This window comes from Ictidomys tridecemlineatus, chromosome 4, assembly GCF_052094955.1.
Source record: "Ictidomys tridecemlineatus isolate mIctTri1 chromosome 4, mIctTri1.hap1, whole genome shotgun sequence".
Classification (NCBI taxonomy): domain Eukaryota; kingdom Metazoa; phylum Chordata; class Mammalia; order Rodentia; family Sciuridae; genus Ictidomys; species Ictidomys tridecemlineatus.
The window spans coordinates 61,435,019-61,457,101 of NC_135480.1; the positions used below are offsets into that span (position 1 = coordinate 61,435,019).

At 35.7% G+C, this 22,083-nt stretch overlaps 1 protein-coding gene across 5 annotated transcripts in view; it reads right to left on the reverse strand.

Annotated features, from left to right (window-relative positions):
• Window positions 1–22,083, reverse strand: part of Fchsd2 (FCH and double SH3 domains 2) — a 274,587-nt gene that overhangs the window by 90,860 nt on the left and 161,644 nt on the right. The window lies entirely within an intron of this gene.

Consider the following 22,083-nt stretch of genomic DNA (forward strand, 5'->3'; position numbering starts at 1 on the left):
AAAACATTCAGTATATTTTATTTCAGTTATTATACTTTTGTATGTGAGTGCGTGGTGCCGGGAGTCAAACTCAGGGCCTTACAAATGCTAGGCAAGCACTACCAATGAACTACACCCCCATCTCAGTGATTGTACTTTTTAACTTCAGAATTTCTATTTGGTTCCCTTTTAAAATTTGTATCTCTGTTGACATTTTATGTTTGGTGAGATTCATTTTTATAATTTCCTTTACTTCTTTAGACATGGTTTCCATTAGCTATTTGGCTATAATAAAAATAGGTGCTTTTAAATCTTTAAACTAATAAGTCCCCCGTAACTTCCGCAGGGACAGTTTCTGTTGACTCCTTTTTTTATCCTCTGTATGGGCCATACATCCTGTTTCTCTACATGTCTCTCTCTCTCTTTTTTTTTTTTTTTGTTAAAAATGAAACATTAAAATAGCAGCTCACCAACTGCACCACCCCAGCAGCAAAGAAATGCACTTCTTTAGCAGTGGTCCTGATGACCCATAGGTAGTGAGGATATGTGCACAGATGTGGAGCTGGAGCAAACAGACCTGGAGGGCAAAAAGACCTCATACAGTTTTGTTCAGGTCTTCAGGTGTCTGAACCAGAGAAATGTGAAGATAAGACAATAGGTAGAACTGATGCAAACAGAACTATTCTTGACATTCCAATTTAGTCATAGAATTTTTCTCATATCTATCTTTTGACTGTATTATTTACATGGCATCCTTTCTGTGTATTTTTGACGATGAAGTACTGAAACTCCAGAAAGTACTTAGCATGAAGAATATCAAGTCTTGTTCATGAGGCAATATCACTGATGCTGATCTAAATGTTCCTTTTAAAAAATTTTATTATCTAATTATATGGGACACAATACCTTTATTTTATTTATTTTTATGTGGTGCTGAGGATTGAACCCAGGGCCTTGTAAGTGCTAGGCGAGTGCTCTACCACTGAGCCACAACCCCAGCTCAATCTAAATGTTCTTTACATTGAAATTCTAGAGAAGAGTTAATATACGTTTCTTGGACATGTGGAACCATTAAAGGAAACAAACCTATCCTCTTATATGCTCTCTTATGAAACAACAATTGCTGGTTGGTGGTCTGATTCTTTTTAGACCCACAACAGCCTCCATCCAACAGGAACAATATTAGGCAGATGGTGTACACATGACAGCTAAATTTCTTTGCATCTGCCAAATCTGTGCAATTTTGGGATACTATGACATAAAAGAACCTGTGATAAACACAATATTTAAGTAATTATACCCAGCAACTCAATTCAATAAAATATTTCTTGAGATCTTAACTGTGTGTCAAGAACTATGTTGAAACTGAATTTGTATTTGTTTTTAAATAAATAACCATGAGAAATGCTCCAAGTATTAAAAACAAGCATGTAATAGGATAATTTTAACTACCAGGGGTGACAGAAGAGAGGCATCTGGACAAATATTAATATTTAAGGAAGATTTTTCTGGAGAAAATGATCCCTGAGTGCACTCAATATATTGCACTCTAATCCAAAACTCCCAAATCCAAACTACTATGAAATCTGAAATGTTTTTAATGCCACGATACTAAAACATTGTAGATTTGGGTGAACAATTCAGATTTCCAGATTAGGGATACTCAATTGGGAAAATCTATGCAAATATTCCCCAAATCTGAAAAACTGCAAAATCTAAAATAGTCCCAAGCATTTCAGATAGGGCTTCTCAATCTGAGTTTTCCGAGGCACTATGGGAAATACAAAACATAAAACATGTGAAACAATTAAAGAATAATAATAGGCTGTGCACAATGGCACATGCCTGTAATCCCCATGGCTCAGGAAGCTGAGGCAATATAGTTAGTTCAAAGCCATCCTCAGCAACTTAGCAAGGCCCTAAGCAGCCCAGTGAGACCCTATGTCTAAAATATAAAAAAAAAGGGCTGGGGATGTGGCTCAATGGTTAAGTGAGCCTGGATTCAATCCTTGATTATGCCGGGTAGGGAGGGGAGGAGTGGTGTCTGAGTTACTAAATATGTAATGTAAGGTATTTTAAATTTTAAATTTTACTTTTTTGATATTTAGTTATTTAGAATACCAAATTTTTCAAGTTCAGAATCTATAAAAAAAAGAATTTGGTTTTCTTTATTATAAATGTTAACATGTCTATACTAAAGTCAACTCCAGTAAAAAAAAAAAAAAAAACTCTGCTTGCTAAACAGTATTTGGATCACAGAAAAAAAAACATTAGCTAAGGACATTTATGAAAGAAGGTCAAGAAACACAGGATCCATTTCTCAGCACCAATGACAGTAATTCCTCCCTAAAAAAAAAAAAAATCACAACTAAACATTTTATTTTTCCAATTAGTAAGACTGATGCTGCCATAGACTGTGTGTCTCAAATACTTTCTAAGGAATGGGCTTAAAATTCTAAAACAAAAAAAGTTCAATTCCTTATTCCAAAGTTTAAGGTATCTACAATTCTAACTTAATTTTGCTAAAAGAATTATGGAAGTTTATTTAGATGTTAAAAATTGCCTAATTGGTAAAAATCATTTCAGTTTCTCTGTTAGATTTTGATCTCTTAGAGAAATTTCCCTGACCTTTAGGAAATCTATGAAGCAGGCTGGTGGTTCTTTCTATAAGCAAGTAGTAAAGTTCCAGGGGGCTTCTCTGAGCACATCTGTGCCCTGCTTACACAGCCCCTCTGGCAGGAGCTCCTAGTGTGACAACATAACAGCCTCATGTAGAAAGTGTACAGATTCAAGCTGAAAAGGCATTTATGGCCTCACATAGATGATTCTTGGGCTCGAATTTCACAAAAGCAAGGGAAATAAGTTTCAGCCCTAACTAAGTAGGAAACTGCTTTGCCATTAGTATTAGCCTTTTTTTTTTTTTGTGAGAGAGAGAGAGAGAGAGAGAGAGAGAGAGAGAGAGAGAGAGAGAGAGAGAGAGAATTTTTTAAATATTTATTTTTTAGTTTTTCAGTGGACACAATATCTTTATTTTATTTTTATGTGCTGCTAAGGATCAAACCCAGCGCCCCGTGCGTGACAGGTAAGCACGCTACTGCTTGAGCTATATCCCCAGCCCAAGTATTAGCCTTTTCACCTCATTACTATTTAAGATTTCAAAGACTGAAATCTTGGAACAATATTTATTTATTTATGGTACAGGGGATCGAACCCAGGGCCTCATACATGCTAGGCAAGCACTTTAATACTACTAAGCCACATCTCCAACCACTCCAATAATATTTAAATGGTGCTTTGTGTTTGTTTATGCTTATCAGAAAACGCACCACACTGTTAATACTAAAAAGAACGTTCATAAAGCATATTGATATTCCTGGTGATAAACAGGTTTGATCAGAAACATGTTCTTTATAAAATGCAGTTATACAAAATATCATTTTATTTGCTAATAGTCACTGTATCATCCATGTCTAAAATAGCATCTAAGAGAATATAAGTATTTAAAATGACTTTAGAGGCCTTCGGATATAGCTCAGTTGGTAGAGTGCCTTCATTGTGTGCACAAGGCCCTGGGTTCAATCCCCAGCACACACACATACACACACACACACAAAAAAAAAAAAAAAAAAAAAAAAAAAAAAACCAACCCAACTTAAAAATGACTTTAAATGTCAGTTTGCTTAGTATCATTACTACATTTAGCATTAACTTTCAATAATCCATTCCCTTTCTCTCCTCTCATAATTGGTTAGAAGAATTGTTTAAATATCCAAAATAAAAATGTTTAACTTATAAATAAACAAAAATTAAATCTTTATATTAAAATGTTAATAATAGCACATGTTCATTCAAATTGTCACACATACACTTTTTTTTTTTTTTAATCCTAGGGACTGAACAAAAGACAAGAAAGGACATGCCAAGGTGATAGAATCATTTACTGCTATGCAGTGGGGTTATTTTCTGTACTCTGCAAATTTTCTTTTGTTACTTTAGTAACCAAGTGAAAAATATATCAAATGAAAAATACACCTTTTAAAAAATTAAAGAAAATCAAATTATACTTTATTATTATTTTTTGCTATACAATAGTATGCTATATGATATGCTATTTGCTTTATTTTTATTGTAGTTATCCTAGTAAGTGAGAAAGAATAGTTAAAATGGAAGCAGCCAGTTAAGTTTTATCAAACCCAAGAAAAGGTAAGGTTTGAGAAAAAGAGAGTGGCTAATTACCAAATGCTGCTGTGAAGAATAATAACTGTAAAAGGTAATAATGCCATTACTACTAACACCGTGAGAACAGTTTTATTGGTATACTGGGAGTGGAAGCCAGATTATTAAAGCAATCACAACCAACTTCATAAAGCCTAGCTAAGGGGCTGGCTCAGTGGTAGAGCACTTGCCTTGCAAGAGTGAGGCCCTGGGTTCGATTCTCAACACGGAAGGAAGGAAGGAAGGAAGGAAGGCAGGAAGGAAGGCAGGAATGAATTATATCCATTTACAACTAAAAACATTTAAAAAAAACCAAATAAAGACATTGAGTCCATACACAACTAAAAAAAAATATTAAAAAAAAAGCTAAGAAGAAAGTGAATCAGAAGACGGAATCTTAAATAACACACATCCTTGTAGTCACACTTTCCAAGACACTGAGCTCAAGATACTTTTGGAGATGTTCAACCAAAAGTTCACAAACCAAGCAGATCATCCTAAGCTTATAAAAAATGATTCCAGAAAACAGAAAGTGACTCCAAACTCATTTGGGGGGATTTGCATGATTTTGGAACAATACAAAGTAGGCAAGGAAAATTAAAGATGAATTCTACTTATGAAGGTAGATATAAAAATCCAAAAGTGAGTCTAATTAATTAATTAATTAATTTTTGTGGTACTGTGGATTGAACTCAGAGCCTCACTTGTGCCAGGTAAGTGCTCTACCATTGAACTATAACCCCAGTCCCTGAAAAGTGAATTTTATTTTACTTATTTATTTTTCGGAGGCACTTTACTACTAAGCCACATCCCCATTCCATTTTTTTCTTTTTCTCTTTAGTTGTTGTTGGACCTTTATTTTATTTATTTATATGTGGTGCTGAGGGTCGAACCCAGTGCCTCACACATTAGAAAGCACACAACCCCACTGCCCCAATCCTTTTTATTTATTTGTTTGTTTGTTTAGAGAAAGGGTCTCACTAAATTGCTAAGGCTGGCCTTGAACTTGTGATCTTCCTGTTTCAGGCTCCCAAGTTGCTGGGATTACAGGTGTGTGCCACTATGCCTGGCTGAAGAATGAATTTCACATCATTGTTTAGGAAGATTTATTCTAAGAATGAAATATTCTGATATATTATGAAAAATAAAAATCACTGCTCTTCCTTAAAAATGCAAAAAACAAACGACTCTCACCCAAGGCTCCCAAACTCAACAACAATACATTATAATCAACTGATAACTATATACATAGAAAAATTAAACAGAATCTAAATATCTATTAGAACTAGAAAATTCAACAAAGATTGCATTTTAAAATAAATCTACTGAGGTGGGATTTCTGGCTTGGCAGAGTGAATAGGTTGGCATACCCTGCCCCCTAAAATGAAACCCTATAAAACTGGATAAAATTGTCAAAATCTGCCATTACAGGCTCTGGAAATACTGAAAACTGCTGAACTTTGGGTAAGAACAGAGACGATCTGTGGTATTCCTGCCTAGGGCAGTTCTCCTGTCTGTTCTATATGGAAACAGTCCTACCAGAATAAAGCTGGCAAAGAACTAGCAGGTTCATTGCCAAGAGGGACTGACTTGATTTGAAGCAGAGGGTGAAAACTCATTTCAAGCGAAATAATGAGGAGTACACCAGAAAGGGCAGTGGCTCTGCTGGACTAGGGCTGTGGTCCCAGTTGGGGTGAACATCTGACCAACAGCTGGATTTAACACTAATCCAGGGAAATAAAAGCCGTGTTTTCCACTAGACCCTAAATGACAGGAAGGCCACTTGTACCTGCAAGGGAGAAATGAAGGAACACAGCACAAAGTAAAGGCAGTAAAAATAAAACAACCTAAACTTGGAATGCAGTCCTCAACTAATAAATGGACCCATGAGTGAAAGAGGGCAAAGGCCTAGTGCACTGTTTGTGAGTGTTAAAAGTACAGTTTGGGACCAATCTCTGGCTGACTGCCAAGCAATGAAGCACAGGGGAAACCATGGGAATGAATACAAAACTCCAAAATAAAAACAATAAAAAAAGAGCAAAGATACTAGTGGCTGCACACTGCAGGATAAAGAGACTCTGAAAAATTAGCCTGGATAAGCAATAAAGTAACCAACTAAACAAAAACAACCTCAGGAAGGGGTGGAAAATACAGATATTCTAAAACATATTATCTCAGCCTGGCATGGTGATGCATGCCTGTAATACTAGTGACCTGGGAGGCTGAGGCAGGAAGATCACAAGTTTGAGGCCAGCCTCAACAACAAAGCAAAACCCTAAACAACTTAGTCTCAAAGTAAAAACTGAAAAGGCTAATAGTAACCAACTAAACAAAAACAACCTCAGGAAGGGGTGAGAAATATAGATATTCAGTGGCTCAGTGGTTAAGCACCCCAGGGTTAGATCCCCAGTATCAAAAAATAAAATTATCTCAAATACCCCTCTTTTTAAAAAAAATAAGAGCTATGCCAAGAAACAGTAAACTGTTATCCATACTCAGAGAATAAAGAAGTTAATAAAAATTGATATCTGTAATTGATATATTTGTTCTAAGGTACATAAAATATTGTAAACTGCCACATTAAGTACATATGAAGATAAATATTCAGGCTTTAGTCATTATTCACTGTGATGCTGACAACTCTAACTTCTAATTGCATGACAAAGGGTTAAACATAAACAATTATATAATAAAAACTTATTATGCTCAAAATGTCAACATCTGACAATATCCTCTAATTCAAGTCACTGGAAATGGGTATTATGAAAATAGCATACTTTACATAAAAATATGATGGATGAACCCAGTAGTAGCTACCATTCACAGAATAGCTCTTCTGTGCCAGGAGCTTTGTATAGTATCTCTAATTTTCACAAAATCCTGTAGGGTTGGTAACATTTTCATTTTACAGAGCAGGAAACTGAATCTTGAGAAGTTAGGCATAATAGCCAGAAGAATTTCTCAGGCTCAACTAAACATTTACCCTTAGAAGACTAATCTACATAGAAAGATATAGGACAAAAATTATAGCCTGCCAGAAGGTAGCTCCAGGTATTCCTTTTTTGTAGGAACAGTCTCTGCAGCAGTCTACGCAGTAGCTCACACAGCTACCCAGAGTTATTTTTTGTACCACATCCCCATTTCCCTGCCCCAGGTGAGGTTCAGGTCCAAGAAAATGAGACTTACATTAGTGGGTTTGGAAGTCATTCTAGTTTAATAGCCTCTTCTCCCAGAGCCCAAAATCTCTTATAACAATGCTATAGGTATAGATTGCAGGTCTCTATAAGGGAAACACTGTTACCAGAGTCAATGTCCTCAGGCAAACTCAATGATATGGTCTTTTAAATATTTACAGTTTTCCCATTAGATACAGTTTACTCAACAGGCATGATTTTTACCAAGCAATGTTGCCTAGTAACATTTTTGACATAGAACATATACCAAGCCTTTTCAGCAAACATTTTCAACAGGGGCAATGGGTCAAAAATTGGAGGGGCAAAAGAAGCTTACATGTAACAAAGATCTGTGGTCCTCCAAAGATACATAAGCAGATACATGATCTATCTGTGGTACCAACATTTCAAATGGGGTGATGATAATTAGGGGAAAAGTTCTTACGCTCTTTAAGGAGCAATAATATGCTTGGATAACAGATTTAAAACATTAACAAATGGCCAAATTACCAGGCAGAAGGGAAAAGGTTTTTTTAAACCTTTACTCATATTACTTGGTCAACACTACACAACTAGTGAGAAACTTACATTCAGGTTTTCATAATTATAAAGCCTGAGCATTTTCCAATGTATCTTATGCCTCAATCAAGAGCTTTAAACTTAGTAGAGGACCTAAATTCTATGTTTACATTTATTTAAACTTTCCCTAGGTAAGAAATTTGATGTATCATAAGAGAGACTTGAACTCTTCTCTTCCATACATATACACAGGTACCAGTTCAGCCAAGAAGAGCAGATTTAAGAGGTTTTCCAGAGCTATGATTGAGCTGTAGAAATTTCTTTACAGGTTCCCATTTCATGCCACCCAAACTTTGATCTGTACTTAAGTGGTATAACTAGACCTAAAGCTAAATTAAATTAAATTAATAGTGCTCAATACAATTTTATGGTATCATTATGAATAATATCGTAAATTAACTACTGCTTCTTATAAAGTATTTCAATTACTTCTAATTATTGAATGTTTTCTTTTTTTAATATATGTTTTCTTAGTTGTCAATGGACCTTTATTTATTTATTTTTATGTGATGCTGTGAATGAAACTCAGTGCCTTACACATGCTAGGCAAGTGCTCTACCACTGAGCCACTCCCAGGGCTTTAAATGTTTTATTTCTGAACATTTCAGTTACTTTCAGTGATCCCATCTTGATTACACATGTAGACAAACAGTTTCACATACATTTATTTATATCCTTCAAATAAATTCCTAAGATATAATTACTGAAGCAAAGAATATGGTTTATTTTTTTTATTTTTATTTTTATAGTTCTCGGCGGACACAACATCTTTGTTGGTATGTGGTGCTGAGGATTGAATCCGAGCCACACGCATGCCAGACAAAAGCGCTACCGCCTGAGTCACATCCCCAGGCCCAAATATGGTTTATTTTTATTTAATGTTTTAACTGATATGTAAAAACAAAAATTATACATATTTACGGGATACCCTATGATGTTTTACTAAATGTATACATCATGTAATTTTTAAAATCAAGGTAAAAATATCTATCTCCTAAAACATTTATCACTTCTTCATGGTGAAAACTTTCAAAATCCTTTCTTTTAGCTTTTTGAAATGGTCATCCTACTATGCAAGAGCACACCAAAACTTCTTCCTATCTAATGATAACACAATATCTGTTGACCAAACCATTCCCCGTTCTATTCCCTCTGTTCCCCTCAGAAAAATAGGATCCATTTTAAGGCATGTGACATATAGTACCAATAGCGCCCCCAAAATGCTGTATCAATTTATACTCTCACAACAACAGAATATGAATGTATTAACAAATTTTTAACTTACCTTTTTAATAGAATTGATACTAACATTGTCATAATTTCCATTTCTTTGATTCTTGGGATAGAAGATTTTCAGTCATTAGTTTTTAAAAATTGTTTTTTATTGAGATGTCCCATTTATCACTTCTTCATTTTAGTATCTTAAGTTGTACAACTACTGCCAGTATCTAATTCCAGAATGTTCTATCATCCCCAAAAGAAACCTCACACCCATTAGGTAGTGACTGTTATTTCCCCTTCCCTGAAGCTCCTGGCAATCACTAATCTACTTTCTCACTTTATAAATTTGCCCACTCTGAACATTTCATATACACGAAATGAGGCAACATGTGACCTTTGGTACCTGGTTGCTTTTATTTAACATGGTGATTTTAATGTCATCTATCTTGCAGCATAAATCAGTATTGCATTCCATTTTATGGCTAAGTAATATCAAATTATATGGATGTAACACATTTTGTTTATCAGTTATATAACACATTTATCAGTTAATGAATATTTTGGTTGTTTCTACTTTTTTGGAGGTGTGGTACTAGGGATTGAACCCAAGGGCGCTTTACCACTGAACTTCATCCCTGGCACTTTTTATTTTTGAGACAGGGTCTTGCTAAGTTGCTGAGGCTGGCCTCAAACTTGCAATTCTCCTGTCTCAATCTCCTGAGATGCTGGGATTACAGGTGTGTGTCATCTTCATCTTGTCATCAACATTGTTGTTCTATTTTAATTCTATCCATTCTAGTGAGTGTGAAGTGGTATTTCATTATAGTTGGGTTTGCCTTTTCCTAATGACTAATGTTGTTAAACATCTTTTCATTATCCTTTTTTGGGAAAAAAAAATCTATTGAAATTTTTTGTCCATTTTAACAACTGGGTCATCCTTTCATTGTTTAGTTGTAAGGCTTTGTTATATATTCTGACATTAGACTCTTATCAGATATGTAATTTTCTAATAGTTTTTTCTGTTCTGTGGATTTTCTTTTCCCTTTCTTTACAGAGCTTTGATGCACCAAAGTTTTTAATTCTATAATCTGTTTATTTCTTCTTTGTTTGATTGAGCTTTTGGTGATATCTGAGAAAGTACATTCTAAGATCACATGGACTTGCACTTTATTGAATTTTATAGTTTTAACATTAAATTTAGGTCTTTCATCTTGAATTAATTTTTATGTATGGTATGAGGTAAAGGTCTAATTTCTGTTGAAAGAATATCCTTTCCCTCATTAAACGCCTCTGTTAAAAACCAACCCACCATTGACATATAATCATTAGTCTTGAATTTTTTTTAAACCTGAATTTGTAGCTTTTCTTTGTTTTGGAGTATTTTAATTTTTCTTATTGACTTATAGGAATATTTTAATTCCCACATTATCATGTGGTTTATCAGATTGAGAACATACATAGTGGATCTCTTTATTGTTGTCCACCAAAATCTGTTCTTTCTTTCTTCCTGGGTATATGGTGGGACTGCATTTCCTAGCCTCCCTTGCTGTCAGGTACAGCAATCTATCTAAGTTCTCCAATACAATGTGAGCAGAGTAATATATGCCACTTTCCAGACTAGATCTTTAGAGAATAGATATTTGTTTATCTTTTCCTCTGTCAATTGGCTAGAACCCAAATAAGTCAGTGAACAAGATTTAGTCAGAGTAGTGATGAGGGAAAGTGGAAGAGCCACTCTGCTACCTGGGTTCTTGAATAGCTTCAGGAGGAAGAATCTAATCATATGAACTGCTAATCACCTAAGCTATTGCATGAAAAATAATGAACATCTATGGTGTGTTAGCCACTGCAGTTTGCATCTCCATGTTTTAGCTGATCCTAATTAAAAGAGAAGTAGTATCTTGCAGTAGGATGTTGCTGTAACAAAAAACTAACATAGAACACATCTGCTAAGCGGCAGAATAGCAAGTGGTACACAGGTGCAACAAAAGATTGAGAAACTAGTAATATTTGTTATACCATGGCAAAACATCTGTCACAGTGTTGTCTATGATAACAGGGAAAAATAACCAGGGATATAGAGTGGCACAATAGGCCAGGTTTCTCAACCTTGGAACTTTAACTTGGATGTACTTATTGCAATGCTTAGCACTTACTTCAGTATATGTTAGATATTGTTGTTACTATTGTGACACACTTTTATGATTCAGGATGTCAAATCTATTACCATTTTCCCATATATACTACCCTTTGCTAGAATTCTTAAAAATCTCATCCCCACACCAAGACCAAGTAAACATTCATGCATGTTTTTCTCTATTAAATTTATCTTCAACAATCCCATCACTTACTTTAGCCTGGTATGATAAAAAGACGAACATTTTTCTTTTTCTATAGAGTCTCGACATCATTTCTTTCATAATCTGTTATTATTCCAGTGATTTGAAATCTACCTTTTCACAGTCGATAATAAATTCTTTTTAAAAAGGTTTTAAATTTTTTATTAGTGCATTATAGTTACAATATTGGGATTCATATAAATTCTATATCTTACAGCAATTGATCATGTTTGCTGTGGAAATGAGGTGAGAGTTCAGAACAGCAGATAAAGGTCTTATTTTCATAAAGCTGATAAGAATACTAAAAGCCATAGGCTTCTTTCACTTAAACGATAACTTTTCAGGGTCTACATGTTGTTGATATTCTCAATATGTACACTTTAGAGCATTTTTATTTCAGGCAAGAACCAAAAAAATCCCCAAAGCTTCCCATTATGTCTATATGAAGACAAAGATAGGAAGGAAGAGCAACCAAGAGTCTACTGCTGGAAACTCCCCCATGAACTGTCAACTTGTACTGGTTTTACTTGGTCACTCAAATGAGGCAACTCTTTCTTCTCTATTTTAATGTCAGAAATAAATACTTACACATATATAAACTCACTGAAGGAAAATACTAATCTAATATTAGCCTTTAGCACTTTTAGGGCAAAAACAATTCTATATTTTTTTTGTTAATTCTGTTCACCTTACACTATTTTGGTAAGAAAATTTGGTCAATATACATAAGAGCTTTTTGATATAGATAATACATGAAGTTATGTTGATTAAGAAGATGGTGGAAGATGAGGGAAGATAGAAAGAGAAATGAATAAAGAATCCCTACTATGCAGGAGGCACTTATACATATTTACAACTCATGAGAAGGATGTCATTAGCCGCATTTCCATGGATGAATACATGGTTTCCCAGATTAAGAAGCATAATAAAGCATTGGAAGCCCATTCCTTTCTTCTAATTTTTTCGAAATGTACAGTACAGTCTTGTTATCTATAGTTACCCTCCTATGAAACAGCACCAGAAATTCTTAACTCTTATCTAACTACTGTTTTGTGCCCAGGAAACAACTTTCCCCAACCCTGTCCCCTTCTCCAGCCTTTGATAACCTCCACTGTACTATCAACTTCTATAAAATCAACTCTTAGGTTCCACATCAGTGAGATCATATGGTACTTGACTGCCAAGAGCCTACTATTTGTCACATTATCCTAGGTGCTAGAAATGCTGTGCAGAGAGAAAAAGACAAAAAGTCCTCCTCTGCATATTATGTCAGAGGTTGCCATAATGTAATAAACACAGTGAAGGGATAAAGCATGAAGATAAGATGCTATCTTATACTGGTTAGTCAGGGGAGATCTTACTAATAAAGTCACATCTGAGAAATGGAGCTGAGTGGAGTAAGGGAGAAGTGAGTTATGTGGTATCTGAAAGAAGAGCTTGCTTAAGAAAACAGCAAGGTCAAAGGTCCTGAAGTGAGAGGCACTTGGTGTGAAACAGTCAGAAAGCCAATATTGAATTACACTGAAACAAAGAGTGGTTGACAACATAGGACCCCGTAAAATTTTTAATTTTAAACTGAAGAGAAGAGAAGCTATTAGCAGGTTTTTTTTTTTTGTTTTTTTGTTTTTTTTTTTTAGAGTGAGAGAAGAGAGAGAGAGAGAGAGAGAGAGAGAGAGAGAGAGAGAGAGAGAGAGAGAGAGAGAGAGAGAGGAAAGAGAGAATTTTTAATATTTATTTTTTAGTTCTCAGCGGACACAACATCTTTGTTGGTATGTGGTGCTGAGGATCGAACCCGGGCCGCACGCATGCCAGGCGAGCGCGCTACCGCTTGAGCCACATCCCCAGCCCTATTAGCAGGTTTTGAGCAAAGGAGTGACAAAATCTAGTTTAGGTTTTAAAATGATCACTTTGGCTATTGTGGAAGGAATACATATTGAGGTAAGGGTGGAAGCAGAGAATCAAAGAGAAGACTTTAAGTATTTGCAGATATAATAATGGTGACGGTAGTGGAGGTGAGGAAAAAATGGTTCTACTTAAAAGAATTACCAATGGTATGATGTGGGGTTTGGAGGGGGGCAGCAGGATGATTTCTAGCCTAAGCACCTGCAAGGATATAGCTGCCTCTATTAAGAAAAGAATAAGACGAGCAAGTTTGTGAAGAGAAAAATCAAAGGTTAAATAGGTGACCAGTGGTCAGGAGAGGACTGACACAGAAACAGCAAATAAGTCAAGTATTTAGGTTGTGGAAGTCAAGTTTCTCACTGTTCAACATAGCATCTATATACAAATAGAAAGGCAGGGAGGTAAACCAGGTGTGAAGGCACATTCCTGAAATTCCAGTTCCTTGGGAGGCTGAGGCAGGAGGATCAAGTTCAAGGCCAACTTGAGCAATTTAGGGAGACCATGTTTCAAAATAAAAATAAGAAAGAGCTGGGAATGTAGCCAGTTGCAGAACACTTGCCGAGCAAGCACAAGGCCCTGGGAAGAAAGGGAAGGAGAGAGGCAGGAAAGGATCTTAAAAGTACAGGATTTGAACTGGACAGCTCAATGTAAATTTACGTCTATATACACAAAAACACACACATACATGGACAGATATAAAAACAGATACAGCTGTATGTGTGTGCAAAAAACAGGAAAAATCAAAGTGCTTTTCCTTCTCTCCCTTACCAGTCAGTATTATTAACACTTCTGACATTAGATATGTGTGTGAAAATCCTCCAACAGACACCTGCCGAGGATACTCTAATTCTAAATTCCATTCTGACACTGCCCTTGTGGACAGCATTGGATGTCACATGTTAAGACCTCAGTCCTACAAAAGTACTGCCCACTTTCAAATGCCAATCGCAAATCCAAGGTTGTGACTTGTATTTCTGATCAAACACACAAAAATTTGTAACAGTTTAGTAGAACCCTCCTTGGGTTTGATTAGTTTGCTATAGTGGGTCACGGAACTTGAGGAAATACTTTACATATATTTGTGCATTTATTAGAAAAGTTATTACAAAAGATACAGATGAATAGCTAGATGAAAGAGATGTATATGATGAAGTGTGGGAGAAGGGGTGGAGCTTCCATGTCCTTTCTAAACACACCATTGGCCAGGAACATCCATGTGTTCACCTATCCAGAAGCTCCCTGAACTCTCTCCTTTTTTTTCCGTGTGTGTGTGTGTGTGTGTGTGTGTGTGTGTGTGTGTGTGTGTGTGTGTTTTTTGCTGGGGACTGAACCCAGGGCCTCGTGCATGTGAGCCAAGCACTCTACCAACCGAGCTACACCCCCACCCCTCCTTTGGGTTTTTATAGAGGCTTCATTATATAGGCAAGATTGATTACATCATTAGCCACTGGTGATCAACTCATCTTTAGCTCCTCTCCCCTCCAGGGAAGTTGGGCTAGAAGTTCCAACTTTCTAATTATGGTCGGTTCCCTGGGCAACCATCTCCTATCCTGAGGCCATCCAGGAGCCCACCAAGAATGGTCTCATTGGAACAAACGATGCTCCCATTACCTAAGAAAAAGATTTAGAAGTTCTGTGTCAGGAACTGGGGAAAAAGACCAAATACAAGAACAAAAGATTCTCCTAGTGCCCTTGTCTCAAGGGTTTTAAACACCTGGGTGGCATGTGTGCAGAGATCAAATATATATTTTATATCATAACATCATAGTGTATACATAAATAATTTCCCAGAAATGGTACAAGAAAAGTACACAATAAGCCTGGAACATTTAGACCAGAAAGAAAGAATGATGGGAACACAGTAAAGGACAGGAGTCAGCTTAAAGAGATTCCTGTTGGTTGTGTATGGGACACTATGAATATAAATATAAATAATAAGAGCAACAAATTTCAATCCATGAAAGAAAATAGAAATCCATGAACACAATGATTAAGAAATGAATGAATGCATGAAGTGATGAGAGGGGGAGAATAAGAAACTTCTACCTTATAGTAGAGTTCCAACTAAAAATTGTAGAAGGAATGATGAAAAATGGAAAATTACTTTATTTGGTAACCATCATAAAAGTGGTTGAGTTCAGGAAGGTTCACTTAAAGCATGCTAGGGCTGGTAGGTGGAGGTCTGATGAGGAATACAATTGGCATAGTTTCCTCACAAAATATTATTTCTTGGTCTGTTTGGATTGTGTAACCAATATCATTAACTGGAAGATTTATAGACAACAGAAATTTACTTCTCACCCTACTGGATGCTGGGAAGTCCAAGATGGAGGCATCAGCAGACTCAGTGTCTAGTGAGGGTCCACTCCGAGGTTCACAGACAACACCTTTTCACTGTGTCCTCACATGGTAGAAAGAGCGAGGGGTCTCTCTCTCAGGCTTTACAAAGGCATGAAAGCCACCATGAAGGCTGTGCCCTCATGACTTACTCACCTCCCCAAGACTATCTTCGAATACCATTACTTATGTATTTTTGTGAAACACATTCAGATATAACATGATTACATAGGAAAAAAGATGATTTTATAGTGGAAGAAAACACAGCAGATACCAAATTGACTAGGTGATCAAAAGTAACATCACCAGGAATGAGACAGGTGATTATATCATTTATACACCTCTAGATATGGTATACTGAGAAGACACAGTATCTTCTCTGAGATATTTTTGCCAAGAATGCATGGCCTGAGAGGCACCCAACAGAATTGGAGGCTGTATACTTTAAAACTGTCAAAGTTATGAAAGACAGGATAAAAACTAAAAAACTTAAAAAAAAAAAAAACCTCTTCCAGATGGAAGGAATCTAAAGAGCTACGCAATTGAATTAACCAGAAAGAGATATTTTTGAACATTTGGTAGAATTTGGATTTGATATGTAAACTGGATGATATTTATATAATGATGCTGATTCCCTAATGTGGATGGTTAGGTAGAATAGCCTTGTTTGGAAGTGATAACATCTAGAGTATTTAGAGATGATGAGGCATCAAGTCTGCAATTTGTTCTCAGACAGCACATGCCTGTAATCCCAGTGACTTGAGAAGCAGAGGCAGGAGGATCACAAGTTCAAGGCCAACTTCAGAAATTTAACAAGACCCTGTCTTGTCTCAAAATAAAAAATAAAAAGGACTGGGGATGTATTTCAGTGGTATAGGGGCCTGGCATTCCACCCCCACTAATGCCCTCCCCGCCCCCCCAAAAATCAATATAAAACAAAACTCCCACCATTCAGAGAATGGTCTCTTAAATCTTCCATGTTTTATGTATAATCACTTAAAAGTGACAAAAAAATCAATATAAAACAAAACTCCCACCATTCAGAGAATGGTCTCTTAAATCTTCCATGTTTTATGTATAATCACTTAAAAGTGACAAAATTTAAGTAAAATTGTCTTCAACCAAATCTCCCTAAGGAATAAAGTTTTTAGTTGATTAAAAAAAGCAATTCAGAATCTTATTTTTATAAAAGTACATTCTAGCCTACTGAAACAACTAGCCTGGATGCCACCTATGAAAGTAAGAGTACTGGACTTGATTAGTCCAGTTATTTTTCTGCTTCAGCACATCTACAGGATATGATGCAGGCTCATAGTAACCCTTTGCATATATGTACAAGAGTTGTGAATCTTTCTACTATTAGAAGCTGGGACGCTCCAGCCACTTGAGATTCATAGGCCTAACTAGTCTGTAAAATTCTATCACTACTCTTCGCTTATTTTTGAAATCTTAATCTTATTTTAATTGTTATTCTTCCATTTCATATATTCTACAGTCTTTATACATCAGAGAGACGCAGCCCATTCTGAGATTAACAATCAAGACTGTAAATTTAGATTTGCTCCCACAGTCACAGTCAGGGGCACACTAAACATGGGCTTGCTTGCAATAAACTGCACACAGCCATTTCAAAGAATCTGCTCCCAGTAACTTTCTGTGTTTCCTGAAAGGAGCAATCAAAGTCAGTCCCTGTTTCAACTGAGATCTACAGATTATGTAAATCGCATGATGATCAACAGAAGCTAAGACCACGATTGCTAATGGGGCTGGCCTGGGAATCTCAGAGTACTTCTTGGCACAGTATACTAACAAGATGCCATTAATTTATTATAACAGGCACATAAACTAAAATCAATTTGCCATCCCTATTCCTTTAAAGCTGAAAAGATTTCCAATAAAAATATTATCCCCCATTCTGTAACCACCAAAAAAGTTCTGTCCTGATAATATTGAGGTAGGTGTGGGAGAAGAGCATAATATAAAGAGGATAATAAAAAATCCCTGCTTTTGAAATATACTCTGATAATAAGAATTCCCAAGTTATATGAAGGCCAATCAGAAATATGGGGGTCAAAGCAGAGTAAAGTGTGCTTAGGGAGGGAGGTACAAGCACTTCTGTCATCATTTTTTCCTAACTTTGATCTAAAGAACTTTTGGCTGGTCGCACAGGGGATACAAGATGACCTAGGAATGGGGAGGTACTACACACATAAAGAAGGTGTCTTAGCACTGCTCACTTGGTGCTTCTCATCTTCAATACAATAACTTTGGATCCTTTTTTTCTTCTTCAATGTCCAGTTTAAATATAAAGCTTCTGCCTTTCTAATTCTTAGCTGCTCTATGGGTATATCATATCTAGGTTTTTCCAGGTCATTTTGAACTGTGCATTTAGTCCTGTTTTAAGTACAGGAAGTATGTGTAGTTGAGAAATAAACACTTCTGAGAACTGAATATTAAGAGACTTGAGGATAGCAATATTCTCTGCTCTCTATTTACCCAAATCTTTCCAGCAAGTTACTAAGTAAGCTACCCTAAACAAAATGCAAAGTTGATATCTCTAAATATGCTGTTGTTTTTGTTTAATCATATGTTAAGAGAATTACAAGCAGTCAAATATATCTTATGGTATTATGCAACTCAGTTTATAAATTGCAAGTGGTACTAAGGTAAGAGCATCTCACTTAACACTTTGTCCTCTGCATTTCAATTCAATGTGTAAATACTAAGCTCTCTGCAGTAAGAGGCTGATTCTGTTCCATCTCTAAAAGCATCTAAAGCATTTAGGTAGTCCTTAGTAAGTACTATTATTGAAACATTCAATCACATTCAATCAGATCTTCAATTTTAGTGTTAGGAGTTTCTTCTAGCTGAAGACAGTAATAACATTATTTAGTATATGGCAGAAGTTACCCAAGGTGAGGACAAGGGTCAGCTGGGAGAATGTGTAAGGTCAGAATTATTTTCAAATAATACTAAGACATCATCTGCATTTTCCACTTTCATCCTCTCACAAGCACGTAGTGGAGTTTTACAGAGGCTAGAAAATAGGTGAGGACCAATAGACACTCTGACAGCTAGTGAAATCTGTACCTAGGCATTCTTGTGTCTAAAAGATTTCTCAATTTAAATTTCAAACACAGTAAGTATCATTAAGCAACCCACATCTATAAAAGTTCCTTGGGTTCTCAATGATTTTTAGGAGTATAAAGAGGTCTGAGACAAAAAAAAAACCCACAAAACTTAATAATCACTGGTATAGGTTATTGACAGTCAATGTAAAATTGGGAAAATGTACAGAATATATTTTATATAAGTTAAGTGATGACTCTATTTATACTTTGAGATTTTCTTCCTTCAATCATTGTCAACCAAGGACATAAACTTTAAGGTTTTCCCCTTACTTTTTTAAGTAAAAATGTGCCTTACATAAAGATGACAGAGATAACATGACTTCCTATCAACTTCTGGAAAAGATGGTTGAGCAAATACCTTCACAATGTAAAAAGGTAGAGGTAATCACCAAGAGTCATCATAGATTAAATAAAAGTCTAAACAAAATGAGACCATAATGGATCCTATCTATCTATCTATCTATCTATCTATCTATCTATCTATCTATCTATCGTGCTGGGGCCTAAACTCAGGGGCACTTAACCACTGAGCCACATCCATAATTCCACAATTATTTTAAACTTTTATTTTGAGACAGGGTCTTGCTAAGTTGCTGGGGATCTCATGGAGTTGCTGAGGCTGGCCTTGAACTTGCAATCCTTCAGCCTCAGCCTCCAGAGTCTCTAATATGACAAGCGTGTGCACTATGCCTGGCTTCATTTATTTTTTAAATATTTAGAGTTACTAGACTGTAGATCTGCCAAAGAAATGAAATATCCTCATTCATCAGGCATTAGTGGAAATGACCCTGGACAAAATGTAGTACTGCAAAGTGGTTAGAAGAAAGTACATGGGAGGTAGGCTGGTTTAATCCATGGTTCAGCTGTGTCACTGCCTGGCTGCCTGTGTAACCTGGGCAAGATACTTATCTTTTTTTTTGTTTCCATTACTTCTTTGATAAAATAGGGATAATGATAATAGTATCTATTCACAGAAAATTGGTAGTAAATAGTTTAGATGAGCACCTGACATATACAGAGTGATCCATGTGTACTTTTTATTAAGTCTGTCTTTGTTTCACTGGTATATCTTAAATATTCAGAAGAGTACCAGGTACTAGTAGACTCTCAACAAATTTTCTGAATTCATAAATGTCTAAGCACCTTATAATAATAATATGAGAATAATACTTTTATATTTATTGTGTGCTTACTGTATACTGGGTCGAGGTAGAAATGCTTATTATACTTTACCTCCCTGAATACTCCCAAAGCAACTAGGATACTTACTAGCAGCTTCATATTATATACTAGTTATCTGAGGCTTTCAGAAGGGAAATAATTTGCCTATGTTCACAAAACTATTTAAGTGATAAAATCAGGAATCAAACAAAACTTGCCTGCTTTAAAACTTTTCTTCTTTAGGCAGTATGTTATATTTGATTGTGAACAAGATTTAACAGAATGTGGATTAGATGAAAACTCTGTACTGTTGATAGGTTTCACCACAAATAGATTCATGCATTAATATACTTAACAGATACTTATGTTGGTACTATGCTAAGCTCAAGCAATACAGCTGTGAGCAGAAAACACAATTTTGTTTTTAAGAATTTGTAGCATACTAAGGGCAGGAGGTAAAAAAAAATAATCAAGTATACAATTACAAGTTAAAAAAAGTATTTAAAAACCTGATGCTAGGAGAATATAAAATAGAGGAATGTAATATAGTTTGAGAAAGGCTTTCCTACAGAAATAGGTTAGAACTATGTGTGAACCCTAAGACTTAAGAAAGTGTGCCTAGTGTATGTAAGGCCCTGGGTTAGATTCCCAGCGCTACAGGAAAACAGGAGTTAAGAAAGTGAATGTGAATGACAGTAGAATGAATTGGACATTATTACCCTATGTGCATATATGATTACATGACCTGTGTGACTCTACATCATGCACAATAGACGAATGAGAAGTTATACTCCATTTATGTATGATGCATCAAAATGCATTATTGTTATGTATGACTAATTAGAACAAATAAAAGTTAATTAAAAAAAGTAAATGTGATAGTGAGGAGGCACTGGTATAGGAAGGAGATTGGTATGGTTGAGAAACTAAAGAGAGTCCCTCATTGAAGGGTAAAGAGTAAAGGGAGAGATCTGAGATGAGAATAAAGAGACAGATAGGTAATAGTTAATAAGTGAAAATAATCCAAATGTTAACCAACTAATGAATGGGTAAATAAAACGTGGTATATCATTATTCAATCATAAAAAGGAATAAATAGTAATACATGCTACAACATGAACTCTTGGGTTCAATTCCCATTACCAAAAAATACATGTGTGTGTGTGTGTGTGTGTGTGTTGTGTGTGTGTGTGTGTGTGTATAAAGAACTGAAAATCGGAACTCAAAATACATATTCCATGTTCATACAGCATTTTTCACGATAGCTAAAAGGCAGAAGGAACACACATTTATCAGTAGATAAATAAACAACACATGGTATGTAAATACAATGGAATATTATTCGGCCTTATAAAATAATGAAATTCTGACATATACTACACCATGGATGAACCTTGAAAACATTACGCTAAGTGAAATAAGCCAGACACAAAAGGATAAACCATAATTCTACTTATATGAGATACTTAGAGTAGTCAGATTCACACAAAAAACATAGTGAATATGATGAGATATCATTCTTGTGATTGTGTTATCATAAATGGCAAGAAAAAAAGATTATCTGGGTAGGTTTAACATAATCACACTAGCCCTTTAAGAGCAGAGAGTTTTCTCTAGCTTGTAGTAACACAGGAAGTAAGAGATTCAAAGTGGGAATGCATGAAATGGATTTGACATACCATTGCATTTTATTGTATGTTAACTATACTTCTCCAAAACAGATTTTTTAAAACAAGTTAATTTCTTCAAAGTTCTTACTCTTGTCACCCTATATATTACTCTTTCTGATGGATTCAATACCTTTAATTATTTTTATGCGGTGCTAAGGATTGAACCCAGTGCCTCACATGTGCTAGGCAAGTGCTCTGCCACTGAACTACAACCCAGCTCTATATGCTTCTCTTAAATAGTTCCATGAATGCTCAGCTTCAGTATCCCTCACTCACTGTTGATTCTCCAGCAAAGATACTCAACTCAGAGACAAGCTACAATGTCTAAGCCCGTTCTGATGAATTGGCCACTGCAGGGTATAGATTACTAGGTTCT